The sequence below is a fragment of the Budorcas taxicolor genome, chromosome X (genome assembly GCF_023091745.1).
Source record: "Budorcas taxicolor isolate Tak-1 chromosome X, Takin1.1, whole genome shotgun sequence".
Lineage (NCBI taxonomy): Eukaryota > Metazoa > Chordata > Mammalia > Artiodactyla > Bovidae > Budorcas > Budorcas taxicolor.
The window spans coordinates 89652608-89670801 of record NC_068935.1 but is presented as its reverse complement, the minus strand read 5'-3'; the positions used below and the strand labels follow the sequence as shown (position 1 = coordinate 89670801).

At 38.4% G+C, this 18194-nt stretch overlaps 1 protein-coding gene across 1 annotated transcript in view; it reads right to left on the bottom strand.

The window, feature by feature from the left end:
- MAGED1 (MAGE family member D1) overlaps positions 1-17163 on the bottom strand; it is an 84231-nt gene extending 67068 nt beyond the window's left edge. The window contains exon 1 of the mRNA XM_052663054.1: positions 17140-17163. The gene's annotated coding sequence lies outside the window, so the exon portion shown is untranslated. The remainder of the gene's footprint in view (positions 1-17139) is intronic.
- Positions 17164-18194: the final 1031 nt, after the last annotated feature.

Below are 18194 nucleotides of genomic sequence, written 5' to 3'. Positions count from 1 at the left end.
GGGAGGGGGGTTCCGGATGGGGAACATGTGTATACCTGTGGAGGATTCATGTTGATGTATGGCAAAACCAATACAATATTGTAAAGTAATTAACCTCCAATTAAAATAAATAAATTTATATTAAAAAATATAAAAGGCAAGTCAGGATAAATGGTTACCTCTGAGAGAGAACCATTACCTCTGGGAGAGAATTGAGGCTTCTAGATAACTTGCAATGTTCTATATTTGGTGTTGGAAGGTTCTTTTATGGGTGTTTACTTTATAATTATTCATTTCAGTGTACTTTTATACTTTATGCAACTTTTGATATTTTTATTATATTACACAATTTGAAAAACTTTAAAAAAAAATCCAGGGCCTTCATATGGAACTCCTTTAAAGCATACCCTAAGAGCATGTGTTCTCAATCTTCTGAGATAAGGGATGATATAAAAAGCATCCACCCCTTTGTGAAAGCTATAGGCACTGGTTATCCACATTCATTTATAATAGGATTCTTGGAACGGGAAGCCTGGGCAGGCTAGGGTCCTACCAGCAGTGCCATTTCCCTGAAAGTTGCTAAGGGCAGTTGTTCAAGTCCCTCCAAGCACAGGAATCAGTGAACAGAATGCTCTATTAGCTTCCCTTACATTCAAGATTTTACCACCAGTTTTTTTCCTAGTCCTGAGTTTTGGCCAAAAAAAAAAAAAACCAAAAACCAAAAAAAAAAGTTTGTGAAGCAAAGACAAAGTTGAAACAAGGCCAGGACCATCCAAGGGATCTGGTGCAAAGCTGCTTCCATTCCCTAACTCCTCCCTTCTGTAAAAATCTCCATTCCTATCAAAGGATAGGAATGTCCTATCCTTTGTCCAATCAATGTCATATCCAAAGTCCAATCATGTCATACCATGTGCTTCTCAGCCACACTCACCCCTTCTTCTACAAAACAGAGCATCTTTCTCACCTTCCTCTCCACTCTTAAATGCTGTATCTTTTCCCATCTTTGATGATCCCATGGCTAGCTTGTTCATCCCCCAGTTTCACAGTTCCTTGACCTCCTCCAGTCCAATTCACCCACCCACAGAACCTTCTCATCATTCAGAACTACTTTTCCTCTGAAATCTTAAACTCCAATATCCTACTATGACCACAATTTCTTACTTGCCATTCTACCTTTTAAACATCTCTTTGAGCTTTGAAGTCGCCATACAGCTTCACTGACAGCCACCCACCTATCTTCCCAGCTTCTCTACAGAATCCTACTGAGAATACACTCTTTCCTGATGAGACTAGATCCCATGGTCTATAACCTGAACAAATCTCATCAGTAACCTCAACAACCCACTTAGCCCTTCAAACCTCCCACCACCCAAAATCATCATCACACATTCACAAGTCTAAAATCAAATCTAATGTTTGCCTTCCTTACTCCCACTTCTTGGCAGCTGAATACGCCTGGAAAAAAGGACAAGACTAAAATCACTTTATTTCCAGCTCAGATATGCATTTATTAGTTACTGCCCATCAATCTTCTCTCATTCCCCAGAGAAGGGTGCAACCTTACTCCTCCTTCCTCTGGCCCCTTTTCATCCCCTCGCACACTCCACAAAGCCCTTACTACCTTATCACAGAGAATGTACCAGGGCAAGAAAAAAACTCTCAATCTCTTGCCTCTCCACAACCTCACAAACAAGCCTTTCTGACCCTCTTTAACTCTGATATTAGAAGTGATGCCCCTTCTCTTGCTCATGGCCAGTCCTTCCACATATTCACTACACCATATCTTTTCCACATCTGTTTCTCCAGTTACCCCATTTCTCTCCATTTTCAACAACCTCTTTGACTTTATTAGCTCCTCCACTACAGAACATATAAACATGCTCAAATTTCTCATCCTAAAAATATACATATACCACTTGTTATCTATTCTACTTTCCATAGACAATAGTCTACATTCACTTCATCAACATCTTTGCCAACTACATTACTGGCCCTCTGTGCCTTCACCAACACAGATCCATACACACTCACTGCCCTGGCTTCCCCTAAATCTAAATCCTCAACCTAACAGAAGCATCTCAAGTATATATCTTATATATCCATGTAGATGAATTTCACATTATATAGTTTTAAAAGTTTAAGATAGTAGTTTTAACAGAGAGGTGCAATACACGTTGTTTAGTATACAACAATGCCTGGCACAGAGAAACATATAAAAGGAGATAAGCATCTTAAATCATCATTTCACTCTCCCAGAGATAACTGTTAAAGCGACATACTAACCTCCAGGAGAAGCTGAAAAAAAAAAAATCACCTCACTCCCTCCTTCTCCATACCCTTAAATCCCAAGGAGAGGAGGAAGAGGAATTCTCAAGATTACTTAAGGATACACAATTGGGCCACAGTGTCAACTGGTGGAACTTTGAAGAGGAAAAGCATAATAAGCCAAAGTTTTGGTGCGGCCTGTTAAATAAAAAATCATTCTGACACTTGTTAAAATGTAAGAAAGACTTCATTAAAGACTACTGTGATAGGTGTCAAGACTACTGCAATACAGGGGAGATACTGGACTCAACTATGAATACAGTTAAAGACAGTTGGGGATCTACAGCATGGAGCTATAGAAAATTACTAAAAGGAGACGTCAAGACTAAGTTGATCCTTGCTAAACTGACTTGGGATTCTCACTGAAGGCAGACCAGAGTGCTAAAATATCAAGCAAGGGTGGGGGGATTCTTGCTAAATTGACTTGGCAGGATTCTTTCTAAAACTGAGCTAAGTAGGCCAAGACAATGCCCAAGGATAAAGTTTAGTCGAAAAAAGGGCTCAAAGGAGCATGACTAATGTTAGGTCAAGGAGAATCTTTATTGTGGTTTCCCACTCCTCCACCTTCCATGGGAAATGTTTCTCCACTGAAATATTCTAAAGTCTAGATCCATGGCAATGAGACAGTCCCTGGATATACATGCACATACAGAATTATAAACACATAACACTACATCCATGTGTGTATGCACAGATCTATTTTATATATATTATTCTATATATATGTGTGTGGTGTGTAGGACAGTCGTGTGTGTGTATGTATATACATTATATATTAAACACTTTATATATACCTGTTGCATATAGTTCTATATGTAATATATATAATCTATGGTGTATATATATATATAATCTATAGTATATATGTTATAACCTAATTGTAATGCACACACACACACACACACACACACACACACAAACTTCTCCCACATGCTACACACATACCTGAAGTTCATTGTAACATGACATTCTTTCTCTTCTGTTTCTCCTCCTTACTATTCTCCTACTGCCCCATTCCTCCCCACCCAGCCAGTGCATCATCAGTACATCACAGGGGTGATTATATATCTCATCTGCTTAAGACAATTTCATTACTTCTCCTTCATAGCCTTCAGAGTGAAATCTCAGTTCTCTGACCTGACTTTTGGGGCTCTCAACATCCTGGACCCCATCTATGTCTCCAATTTTGTCTCTCCTCCCCTACATAAAACTTATGTTTCAGTTATGACCAACTCTATACATACCTTTCCTTGAATACATCAAGATCCCTCTGCCTCTTTCAGTTTCCTCTGACTGAAACCCTTCACAGCTCTTCTACCTTCATACTTCTTCTAATCATCCAATATCAAGCATTATCTCCTCTTTCCAAGGCATTTTCAAATGCCCATTCTGTGCTGCCACAGACTGTCAATCCCACTTGCCTATGCCCACCAGAGTACTGATCATACTCTTTAGTCACTGACTGTTTATTCATATTACCACTATAATGAACCTTCATCAAGGACAGGAAACTAGTCAGATTTACCTTCACATCTCCTATACCAAACATAACACCATATATATCATTGTAAGTGAATTTTTGCTGAATGAATGAAAGTCTACATAAATAAAGCCATTCAAATGTATTCAAAATAGAGAGGAAAAGAGCACAACAAAAGGTCAGGGAGCATGACAAAAAAAAGTCTCCTGAGCATTCACATCTTGTTTTCGAAGTACCAATCCTTACTGAAAGAATACACGATTCCTTGCAAAATGACTGATTTCAGCACTGGGGCAGACAGTGTACATGATGAACTTAAAATGTATCAGAGAGCAATGAAGTCAAGATCTAATGAAATCTTGTCAAATGATACAGGAAACAAATGAAAACTACTTCTAATTTCTAAAATGGCACAATTTGTTTGATCCCTCTGAGCATCTCTGGCGGGTGTGGGGTACGATTCTAAACGTGATTTTGCCTCCCTACTGCCTTGTTGGGGTTTTTCCTTTGCCCTTGGACGTGGGGTATCTTTTCTGGTGGGATCCAACATTCTCCTGTCAATGGCTGTTCAGAGTGGGTTGCAGTTTTGGAGTTCTCACGGGAGAAGATGAACACACGTCCTTCAACTCCACCATCTTGAATAATCCCCAATAAACCCATATTCCCCCTTTGGGCGAATTTAATTCAGGAGACCATTGTATCTACTACTGTGGGCAAGAATCCCTTAGAAGAAATGGACTAGCCCTCATATTCAACAAAGGAGTCCAAAATGCAGTATTTGGGTACAATGTCAAAAATGACAGAGTGATCTCCGTTGGTTTCCAAGGGAAAACATTCAATACCACAGTAATGCAAATCTATGCCCCAACCACTAATGCTGAATAAGCTGAAGTTGAAAGGCTCTATGATGAGCTACAAGACCTTCTAGAACTAACACTGAAAGAAAGATGCCCTTTTTGTCATAGGGGACTGGAATGCAAAACTAGGAAGTCAAGAGATACCTAGATTAACAGGCAAGTTTGGCCTTGGAGTACAAAATGAAGCAGGGCAAAGACTTAACAGATTTGCAGATAGAACCACCCTGATGGCAGAAAGCAAAGAACTGAACAGCCTCTTGATGAAAGTGAAAGAGGAGAGTGAAAAAGTTGGCTTAAAACTCAACATTCAGAAAAATAAGTTCATGGCATCTGGTCTCAACATTTCACAGCAAATAGATGGGGAAACAATGCAAACAGTGAGAGACTTTGTTTTGGGGGCTTGAAAATCACTGCAGATGCAAACTGCACTGCAGACTGCAGCAATGAAATTAAAAGACACTTGCTGCCTGGAAGAAAAGCTATGACCAACCTAGACAGCATATTAAAAAGCAGAGACATTACTTTGCCAAGAAAGGTCTGTCTAGTCAAAGCTATGTTTTTTCCAGTAGTCGTGTATGGATGTGAGAGGTGGACTATAAAGAAAGCTGAGCACCAAAGAATTGATGCTTTTGAGCTAAGGTGTTGGAGAATACTCTCGAGAGTCCCTTGGACTTGCAAGGAGATCCAACCAGTCAATCCTAAAGGAAATCAGTCCTAAGTATTCATTGGAAGGACTGATGCTAAAGCTAAAACTACAATATTCTGGCCACCTGAGGTGAAGAACTGACTCACTGGAAAAGACCCTGATGCTGGGAAAGATTGATGGGAACAAGAGAAGGGGACAACAGAGAATGAGATGGTTGGATGGCATCACCAACTTGATGGACATGAGTTTGAATAAGCTCCGGGAGTTGGTGATGGACAGGAAGGCCTGGTGTGCTGTAGTCCATGGGGTTGCAAAGAGTCAGACACGACTGAGTGACTGAACTGAACTGAAAGGCTAACAGAGTTTTGCCAATGGACGCAGTAGTCATAGCAAACACCCACACCCAACAACACAAGACTCAACTCTACACATGGACATGACCAGATGGTCAATACTGAAAGTGAAAGTGAAGTTGCTCAGTTGTGTCCGACTCTTTGCTACCCCGTGGACTGTAGCCCACCAGGCTCCTCCGTCCATGGGATTCTCCAGGCAAGAATACTGGAGTGGGTTGCCATTTCCTTCTCCAGGGGATCTTCCCGACCCAGGGATCGAACCCAGGGTCTCCTGCATTGCAGGCAGACGCTTTAACCTCTGAGCCACCAGGGAAGCCCCAATACTGAAATCAGACTGATTATATTATTTGCAGCTGAAGATGGAGAAGATCTATACAGTCAGCAAAAACAAGACCTGGTGCTGATTGTGGCTCAGATCATGAACTCCTTATTGGAAAAGTCAGACTTAAATTGAAACAAGTAGGGAAAACCACTAGACCATTCAGGTATGACCTACATCAAATCCATTACGATTATACAGTGGAAGTGACAATTAGATTCAAGGGATTAGATCTCATAGACAGAGTGCCTGAATAACCATGGACAGAGGTTCATGACATTGTACAGGAGACAGGGAGCAAAATCATCCTCAAGAAAAAGAAATGCAAAAAGACAAAATGGTTGTCTGAGGAGGCCTTACAAATAGCATTACTTTACTAGCGTGTGAGATGAGTGCAATTGTGTGGTAGTTTGAGCATTCTTTGGCGTCGCACTCATCTTACATGCTAGCAAAGTAAAGCTCAAAATTCTCCAAGCTAGGCTTCAACAGTATGTTAACTGTGAACTTCCAGATGTTCAAGCCGGATTTAGAAAAGGCAGAGGAACCAGAGATCAAATTGCCAACTTCTGTTGGATCATCGAAAAAGAGAGTTCCAGAAAAACATCTACTTCTGCTTTATTGACTATGCCAAAGCCTTTGACTGGGTGGATCACAACAAACTGTGGAAAATTCCCAAAGAGATGGAAATATCAGACCACCTGACCTGCCTCCTGAAAATCTGTATGAAGGTCAAGAAGCAACAATTAGAACTGGACATGGAACAACAGATTGGTTCCAAATTGGAAAGGAGTAAATCAAGGCTATGTATTGTCACTCTGCTTATTTAGTTTATATGCAGAGTAGATCATGCAATATGCCAGGCTGGATGATACACAAGCTGGAATTAACATTGCTAGGAGAAATATCAATTACCTCAGATATGCAAATGACACCACCCTTATGGCAGAAAGCAAAGAAGAACTGAGGACCATCTTGATTAAAGTGAAAGAGGAAAGTGAAAAAGCTGGCTTAAAACTCAACATTCAAAAAACTAATATCATGGCATCCAGTCCCATCACTTCATGGCAAATTATGGGGAAACAATGGAAACAGTGACAGACTTTATTTTCTTGGTCTCCAAAATCTCTGCAGACCATGACTGAAGCCGTGAAATTAAAAGACGCTTGCTCCTTGGAAGAAAAGCTATGACCAACCTAGACTGCATATTAAAAAGCAGAGACATTTCCTTGCTGAGAAAGGTCCATCTAGTCAAAGCTATGGTTTTCCAGTAGTCATGTATGGATGTGAGAGTTGGACCATAAAGAAGGCTGAGTGCCGAAAATTGATGCTTTTAAACTGTAGTGATGGAGAAGACTCTTGAGAGTCCGTTGGACTGCAAGGAGATCCAACCAGTCAATCCTAAAGGGAATCAGTCCTGAATATTCGTTGCAAGGACCAATGCTGAAGCTGAAACTTCAATACTTTATTCACCTGATGGGAAGAACTGACTCACTGGAAAAGACCCTGATGCTGGGAAAGACTGAAGGCAGGAGAAGAAGGGGACGACAGAGGATGAGATGGTTGGATGGCATCACCAGTTCAACAGACATGAGTTTGAGCAGGCTCCAGGAGCTGATGATGTACCAGGAAGCCTGGTGTGCTGCAGTTCATGGCGTCACAAAGAGTCAGACATGAATGAGCGACTGAACCGAACTGAACTGATGGGTTTAATAGATACACACTACTATACATATAAAATAGATAAGTAAAAAGGATTTACCGTATAGCATAGGTACTATATTCGATATCTTATAATAACCTCTAATGGAAAATAATCAGAATAAATATATGTCTGTAACTGAATCACTTTGCTGCAGACTTGAAACTAACACAGCATTGTAAACCAACTATACCTCAGTGAAAAATTTTAATCACAATAGATACACATTAAATACATAAAAATCCATGAATTCTTAATGATATTAAACAATGAAGGTCTCTAGGAAATCAATTCTGGAAACTGATATATGAAAAAAAAAGCATTTATCTTTTGTTTTAAATGTGAAGTTTTTAACTGAACTATAGTTAATTTATAATGTGTTACTTTCAAGTGTATGGTAAAATGACTCAGTTATACACACATATGTGTATGTATATATAGTTTTTCACATTCTTTTCCATTATAGGTTATTATGAGATATTGAGCACAGTTACCTGTACTACACAATAGGGTCTTTCTGTTTATCTGTTTTATAAATAGTAGGGTATATTTTAATCTCAAACTTCTAATTTATCTCTTGCTCCCCTAATCCTACTATCCCATTTGGTAAACGTCAGTTTGTTTTCTATGTCTGTGAGTCTATTTCTGTTCATAAATCCTGAGTTTCTTTTTATGAAACATAAATTAGAACAAAAAAAAGGTATCTGGCAAGGAAAAGTTCTCCTTTATAAAATAATCCCTGCTAATAAATGCAGAATAACTAGTAGAATTCTACCACTACTTTACAGCCACTATTGAAATACTGAATTTAGACAGTTATATCCAATGGCTCCGAAAATCAACAGGAGAAAGGTTGGGAAGAAACGCTACAATGGAGGGATCAGGCTGAGTTAACCTGAAAACACAAATCAACCCCAGCATCAGTTAAAAAGATAAAATCACTCATGAGGTAATGCAATAAAAAGTGCATTACACTCCCTGAGATGATTCTTACCTTTAAAAAGTAATTAAACTGAAGCTAATCAAGCCTCTAGCTCTAAATTCCAGTGAAGAGGAAATATGGGAAGGAGAAAACAATAAAAACCACATCAAAGAAGCAGTCATCTAAATCCATTTGTCAATCAGACAGTTTCTCCAATAAATCAATCAGACAGTTTCTCCAATAAATCAACAGTCTTTAAAATTGGCAGGGCATGGGGGCTTTAGAGGATTTACAGGAAAAAAGAAACTCAAGAGAAAAACAGCCAGTAGCAATAAATGGTCTTTCTTTGGATATAGATTTAACAAAGCTACCATAAATAGACATTTTTCAGACAATCATGGAAATCTGAATATGAACTGAGTATTAAATGATATAAAGAATTACTGTTAATCTTATTAAGTATAATGGCCTAGTGGTTCCCTATTTAACACACTTATGACTTAGGGATCCATAATGAGTTATTTATCTGTGCAACGACACAATGGCTGAGTGCCATTTTCTCAAATGCCCCAGTGAGAAAAGTGGGTGAGGAGAAAAAACTCAAATGAAATTGGTTAAATGGTATTAATTGTTGAAGCTTGGGAAAGGATTTATGCATGGTTATGTGTGGTGTGTGTGCTTACTACTTTCTTCTTTAAAACTATTTGAAAATTTCAGGAATAAAAGAAAAAGAAAAAAACAGAAGGCAATGTGAAGGAGTTTCATATGGCTACTTCCAAACCGGACAGTTTGAGCAACAGAAGAAGTAATGACTTGGAAAGTACTAAATATGTAACAAGTTCAATAAAATATAGAAAATAACAATAAAATCTTAAGAAATATAAAAACACATTAGGTTGGATAACAGTTTTAAATAAAAGACTTGTTTGAAAAAAATCTGCAAATGCAGTAGGTATGTATATGATATTAGGGAATTACTGTTAAGTTTTCTTAGTAAGATAATGGCAATTAAATTATTTACAAAATGCTCCTAATATTAGGAGATGAACACTGAGATATTTATGGGGAAAGTATCAAATTCATCTATTAAAGTGGTATCTGAATCAGAATGCCAAGAAGGATTTTTGTGAAAACTGACAAGCTAATTCTAAAATGTGTGCATGCCAAGTCACTTCTGGCGTGTCTAACTCTTGGTGACCCTAGAGACCGCAGCCCTCCAGTCTCCTCTGTCCATGGGATTCTCCAGGCATGAATACTGAAGTGGGTTGCCATGCCCTCCTGAACTGGATGTTCCTGAAGGATCAAACCTACATCTCTTAAGTCTTCTGCGTTGGCAGGTGGGTTCTTTACAACTAGTGCCACATGGGAAGCCCTCTAAAAAATGTATATGAGTGAAAATGAGTATACTACCCAAAGCAATCTACAGATTCAATGCATTCCCTATCAAGCTACCAATGGTATTTTTCACAGAAGTAGAATAAATAATTTCACAATTTGTATGGAAATACAAAAAACCTCGAAAAGCCAAAGCAATCTTGAGAAAGAAGAATGGAACTGGAGGAATCAACCTGCCTGAATTCAGGCTCTACTACAAAGCTACAGTCATCAAGACAATATGGTACTGGCACAAAGACAGAAATATAGATCAATGGAACAAAATAGAAAGCCCAGAGACAAATCCACGAACCTATGGACACCTTATCTTTGACAAAGGAGGCAAAAATACACAATGGAGAAAACACAATCTCTTTAACAAGTGGTGCTAGGAAAACTTGTTAACCACCTGTGAAAGAATGAAACTAGAACACTTTCTAACACCATACACAAAAATAAACTCAAAATGGATTAAAGATCTAAACATAAGACCAGAAACTATAAAACTCCTAGAGGAAAACATAGGCAAAACACTCTCCAACATAAATCACAGGAGGATCCTCTATGACCCACCTCCTAGAGTAATGGAAATAAAAGCAAAAATAAACAAATGGGACCTAACTAAACTTAAAAGCTTTTGCACAGTGAAGGAAACTATAAGCAAGGTGAAAAGACAGCCTTCAGAATGGGAGAAAATAATTCGTTTCTTTGCAAACGAAGCAGTTGACAAACAATTAATCTCAAAAATATACAAGCAGCTCATGCAGCTCAATACCAGAAAAATAAATGACCCAATCAAAAAATGGGCCAAAGAACTAAACAGACATTTCTCCAAAGAAGACATACCGATGGCTAACAAACACATGAAAAGATGCTCAACCTCACTCATTATCAGAGAAATGCAAATCAAAACCACAATGAGGTACTATCTCATGCTGGTCAGAATGGCTGCTATGAAAAAGTCTACAAACAATAAATGCTGGAGAGGATGTGGAGAAAAGGGAATCCTCCTACATTGTTGGCGGGCATGCAGACTAGTACAGCCACTATGGAGAACAGTGTGGAGATTCCTTAAAAAACTGGAAATAGAACTGTCATTTGACCTAGCAATCCCACTGCTCAGCATACACACCGAGGAAATCAGAATTGAAGGAGACACGTGTACCCCAATGTTCATGACAACACTGTTTACTATAGCTAGGACATGGAAGCAACCTAGATGTCCATCAGCAGATGAATGGATAAGAAAACTGTGGTACATATACACAATAGAATATCACTCAGCTATTAAAAAGAATGCATTTGAATCAGTTGTAATGAGGTGGATGAAACTGGAGCCTATTATACAGAGTGAGGTAAGCCACAAAGAAAAACTCCAATATAGTATATTAATGCATATATATGGAATTTAGAAAGATGGCAACAATGACCCTATATGTGAGACAGCAAAAGAGACACAGATATAAAGAACAGACTTTTGGACTCGGTGGGAGAAGGCGAGGATAGGATGATTTTAGAGAATAGTATTGAAACATGTATATTACCATGTGTGAAATAGATCACCAGTCCAAGTTTGATGCATGAAGCAGGGCACTCAAAGCCAGTACACTGGGACAACCCAGAGGGCTGGGATGGGGAGAGGAGTGAAAGGGGGTTCGGGATAGGGGACACATGTACACCTGTGGCTGATTCCTGTCAATGTATGGCAAAAACCACTACAATACTGCAGAGTAATTAGCCTCCAATTAAAATAAATATATCAACTATTTTTAAAAAATGTATATGGAATTCAAAAGGCCAAGAATAACCAAAGCATTATTAAAGAAAAAGAGCAAAACTGTAGGACTTACTGACCATATATAAGATACATTATAAAGTTACATTAATTATGACAGTGGTACTCATACAAGAATAAAAAATCCAAAATGAAATGAATCCAGAAACAAACCCACATATATAACCTAATCATCTGATTTATGAAACAGATGATGATGCTAGAAGGAAAGGATGATCTTTTCAATAAATTGTATTGAATTGCTGGATGTCTGTTTCAAAACAACAACAACAACAAAACAATGGGCTTTTATCCATATCTCATACTGGCAACATACAATAAAATCAATATCAAATGAACTAGAAATATAAATGAGATTAAACAATAACATCACATAGAAAAATATCTCTATGCCTTTGAGAAAGGCAAAGATTTCTTAACCAGGACAAACAAGCACTACCCATATAGAGGAAAAATTATGAACTCAACAATATTAAAATTGAGATACAAGCATATCTTGTTTTACAGTGCTTCACAAATACTGCATTTTTTACAAATTAAAGGTCTGTGGCAACCCTGCGTGATGATGGTTAACACTTTTTAGTAATAAAGTATTTTTTAATTAAGGTATATTCTTTTTTAAACAGTGCTATTGCACACTTGGAGTTTCCCAGGTGACCAATGCAGGAGACACAGGTTTGGGTTGGGAAGATCCCCTGGAGGACGAAACGGCAACCCACTCCAGTAGTCTTGCCTGAAATCTGGCGGGTTATAGTGCATGGGGTCGCCAAGAGTTGGACAAGACTTAACGAATGAGCATGCATGCATTGCACACTTACCTGACTACAGCATAGTGCAAAATTAACTTTTAAACGCACTTGAAACCCAAAAATTTGTATGACTTGTTTATTGTGATACTCACTTTACTGCAATGGTAGAAGCAAACCTGCAATATCTCCAAAATGTGGTTGTATTCAGTTCATCAAAAGACACCATTAAGAGTCTGAAAGTGGAAGCAATTGAAATCTGCAATAAACAGATCTAACAAAGTATTCATATCCTTACTAAAGAAAGATCTTCTACAGAACAATAAGAAAAGGATGGTCCAGGAGAAAAAGTGGTCAAAAGACTTGAATAGGTACCTTGAAAACAAGATATCCAGGCCAACAAACAGGGAAAGATGCACACTGATCAGCAGAGATATGCAAACTAAAACCACAAGATACCATTAATAACCACTAGAATGATTACATATTTTTTCCTTAAAAAGACAACACAGTAAGTGTTGGCAATATTCTAGAGCATTGGAACTCTTAAAAGTTTTTCTATTAGCAGTTTTTTTTTAGTACAACTGCTTTGGAAAACTGGTTGGCAATACTTACTAAAGCTAATCTTATCCATAACCTATGAATTCATCAATTCTACTCTTAGATATATGTTCAACAGAAATCTGTGTATATATATCACCAAAAGACGTGTTCTAGAATGTTTATAATACTATTTGCAGACCAAAGATGTAAACAACCAAAATGCCTATCAGTTGTGGCATATTCACACAATGGAATACAGAGCTATAAGAATGAAGGAATTACTACTACACTCGATAACTTGGATCAGTATCAGAAACAAAATCTTAAGCCAAAGTCAAACACACACAAAAACATACCAAATTTTTATAAAGTCCTAAAACGGGAAAATTATTATACAGTGATAGAAGCCAAGATGTGGTTAATTTGGGGTTTAGATTGTAACTGGTAGGGAAATATATTCAAGGGATTTCAGATACTTTTAATTGTTTTTTTTTTTAATGGAGTATGCTGTTGTTTAGTCATTAAGTTGTGTCCCACTCTTTTGCAATCTCCCCTATCCATGGGATTTTCCAGGCAAGAATACTGAAGCAAGGTGCCATTTCCTTCTCCAGCGGATCTTCCAGGACCAAGAATCGAACCTGCGTTGCCTGCACTGGCAGGCAGATTCTTTAACAATGCGCCACCAGGGAAGCCCAACATGAATTTATAGTTGATTTACAATATTATATTAGTTTCAGGTGTATAGCATGGTGACTCAGATTATACTCCATTAAAAATTATTACAATATAATACCTATAAATCCATGTGCTATACAATATATCCTTATTGCTTATCTATTTTATACATAGCAGTTTGTATCTCTTAATCCCATACCTGCTATTTGCCCCTCTTCCTGCTGGTAACCACTAGTTTGTTTTCTGTATCACCAAATCTGTTTCTGTTTTGCTATATATATTCATTTGTATTATTTTTTAGATTCCAAATATAAGTGATACCATAAAGTATCTGTATTTCTCTGTTTCACTAAGCATAATATTCTCTAGGTCCATACAACACTGCTACAAATGGCAGAATTTCATTCTTTTTTAAGGCTGAGTAATTGTGAGGCTTCGCTGCTAGCTCAGTGGTAAAGAATCTGCCTGCCAATGTAGGAGATGCGATTTGGATCCCTGGGTCAGGAAGATCCCCTTGAGAAGTAAATGGCAACCTACTCCAGTATTCTTGCTGGGAATACCCACAGACTGAGGAGCCTGGCGAGCTACAGTACAGGGGGTAGCAAAAGAGTCGGACACGACTTAGCAACTAAACAACAATATTCCATTGTACATATACACCATATCTTTATCCATTCATCTGCTGATGGACACTTGGGTCGTTTCTATATCCTGGCCATTGTAAATAGTGCTGCTAAGAACACTGGAGTGCACACACCTTTTGAAATTAGTGTTTTCACTTTTTCCAGATATATACCATGAGTGGAATTGCTGGATCATGTGGTAGGTTACACAGTGGTGACAATGCTTTCAGTTGTACCCTTATGTATTCATACCCCAATTAAAAAGGAAAAAAAGAATAAAAAGTTTGAAAATGGGAAAAAATTTCAAGTAAAAAGTCATCACACTTTTCAGCTCTTAACATTTATAACTAGGACGTAAATCAAGTACCTGATATAATTAGACTTGTGAAAGAAAGCTTACAAAATGAAATTTTTATATCCAGACTATGTCTAATAAAATATTCTGAGTATTTTCTACTTCTCATTAATAAACAGAGACAGAGAGAGAGAAAGAGACGATCAGGCCAGGACTGAGTATCTGACAGATTTTAACTCCATTAACTCCACTACCATTTAGCAAGTTACTACCCACCTGAGTCTGGGTTTTGTCATCAGGAAAATGACAATGATGATACTGACTTTAAACAGTGGTTCTGAACATTAATTAGGGAGCCAACTACATTAAAAAGGTTGTATATAAAGACAGGCACTAAATTCATTTCAATTTACCACACCAAACATTTATGGGCAACATTATGAACACACAGTGAAAAGAGCAGTGAGAGAGGAAAGCAAATATGCTGTAGGATAGCATACAATGCACCACAAATTAACACACTGAGGAAGAGGTCAGGATAGAGGCAGATGTGTCTTCCCAGAGGGGCTGGTAACTGACAGTTCATCTAAATGGTAGCAACAAGCTAGTCAGGAGAAAGACAATATGGGGAACTTACATGGACAGATTAGATCATTCGAGTAGACAGTAAGTGTTAGTCACCCAGTCGTGCCCGACTCTTTGCGACCCCATGGACTGCAGCCCACCAGGCTCTTCTGTCCATGAGATTTTCCAGGTAAGGATACTGGAATGGGTTGCCATTGGCTAGTGACCACAGGCAGAGGGAAGAAGAGCGAATGTTGGAAGCAAAATGACCAACAAATGCAAAGCCACTGTCATAAATATATCCTGGCTTCCCACTCATATATGTATAGTCTGTGCCCTCTTTTCCTTTAGATTTCTGCTCAAATGTCACAATACCAAGGAGGCCTTTCTGCCTTTCCTATCTAACATAGTACAACCATCTCTATCACAACCTATTATATATTTATTTTATATTCACTCATTGTCTCTCAACTATACTTAATCATCCGTTATTTTGGCAAGTCTAACACCTTACAGAAGAGGGAATAAGTTGCTTGTTCAAGGAGACTGCTAAATTCCGCTTTATAACCTGAAATACCCCTCACCCTCATTATAAATTTACTTTTCTCTCTCTTGTAATTGAAATAATAAATTGTGATAATTAATGAACAGTCTTGCAAGACAGTTTAGACATGATAAATGGTGCAAAAACGTAAATTCACATTGCAACAAATGAAAAAGACAAAATTCATATTACACCAAATAGATAATACATGCATAGCTCCTAAAAAAAAATCTTTGTCTGAAAAATCTGTCAACTTGCTCTTCAATGTTGCTACTGAACAACAGGAAAAGATTTACATAATAAACCCAACTCACATGAATTAATAAATTTGTGATTGGATGTCATATCTGTCAACCATTTCTGCCCTGTGAGAAATTCTAAAGATGGGAAAGCTTCCATCTTCTAAAGCTGACACCAAGTTATAAGCAAAACTCACTATGTTTGTCACTCAAAATTTGGAGATTCAGTTGTATACCAACATTTTTTTATGTCATAGGCTGAAACCAGTGCAATATCTGATATGGGATTTCGTTTAGGGTAATAAATAAATACAAGTACATAATCTGAACAAGTTCCTACGTCTCTGAGAGCTCTAAAAATTTTCTGCTCCATTGCTGATTTTTAAAAACAACAAAAACAGCCTTGCCCTTGAAATTGAAGTCACACCTAATTTTATAAAGTATTAATAAATAATTCACTGTCCTCCGCAGAAGCAGGACCAAAGAGAATCAGAAGTCTTCAGGGGAGTAAAATACTGGGGTCTAAAGGGGAAAAAAAGGGAAGAATGTAGGCTCAGACTAGGGGAAAGAAAGAGAAGTCTCTCAGCCGTTTCCGACTCTTTGCGACCCCATGGACTGTAGCTTACCAGGCTCCTCCGTCCATGGGATATTCCAGGCAAGAGTACTGGAGTGGGTTGCCATTTCCTTCTCCAGCAGATCTTCCCGACCCAGGGATCGAACCTAGGTCTTTCGCATTGCAGGTAGACACTTTACCGTCTGAGCCATCAGGGAAGCCAGAGTCGGGGAAGAGGGTAGCAAAAGTTCTGAAGCTAAGAAGAGGGCGGGGTGGAAGGTGGGAGTAAGAGGTAGGAAAGAAATCGATGGTACAGGGAATGACCCAAGTTCATAAAGACCGGGAAGAGGATTCGAGATTAAGAGGTGAAGTGAAGAATAATCAGGGATAAAAGGACCATAAGAGTCAGAAGGAGGGGATGACGGCCAGCCATCTCCTGAGGAGTGAGAGAGTGAAGACAGAGATCAGAACCACAAGCGTCAGAAACATCCTTCAATGTACCCTGGAGATTAATTCTTTCCACCTCGTGGCGAAACAAAGAGGAAAGCGTTCCTGAAGTGTTTGGGGACTCACTTGTGAAAATTATCAGTCCCTTTCTTTACACTCACCTTGGTGAAGAACGCCGCGACAAGATGAAGGCGTGACCGGAAGTGCTAATTTCTTTTGTTTGGCGGAAGCTTTTGCCCAGGACGCCACACCCTCACCCCCGCCCCCATCACTCCCCGCCCCCACCTCCGCCTTCACTCCAGACAACTTCCTGTGCCTTTCTAGCAAGCTTTTGAAATATTGTATCTCAATGGCTCTCTCACCAGATGCGCACCTGGATAGTGACGTAGAATCTCTGGAAGAAGGAATCAGTAACTTTTTAAAAATCCTACTAGCCCTAGTCATCCCAGGAACTGTAGCATCTCTGCCAAACTCTATGTATCCTATTTGTCACCTCGCCTTGCTGATTCAGACGTTCAAGTACTGTTACTTCCTTAACTCTCGGATGTCTGCAGCTACATATTTATCATACTGATTAACTGCTTTCTGGAATTAAAAAATAAGTTCATTTTAATTACTAGTATAAAAATTTCAAGATGTAATTAGCCTCCAATTAAAATAAATAAATTTAAAAAAATTTCAAGATCTTTAAAAAGTCTTAAATCTGAATCATTTCCGTCTTGGAATGGTATCCAGAGAGTAACATTCCATACTTAAAATTTGCAAAAGAAAGTGAACTCATTTAGAAAGCATTCTTGTGTACTTTTATACCCCTCCCACCCAAATGAAGACAATGATAATTGACAAAAAGTTTCAATAATAAAAATAAGCCTTACTTTGGTTAAAAGTTCAATATTGAGTTACCTATTGCTGTTACCTCCAGAAAACTCCTCTAGGGCCAAAATCTGTACCCCAGTTCTTCTCTTTTGTGGTTATTTTCAGCCAGTTTGCAAGTGTACCAAATACTACGTTAGACCCAGAGACATGGCACTAGAAGCCCACAGCCTAGGGGCTAAGGCAACATTTAAACACATAAGAGTCTAGCATAAAATAGGTGATTATAGATGCTTGTGGAATGAATAAGTGACCAAAATGTGGTCAGGGCAATGACAAAGGCTAGCACAAGGTCTTTACTTTTGCTAGTATTTGTATAGTTCATTTCAGCATTTAACTCATA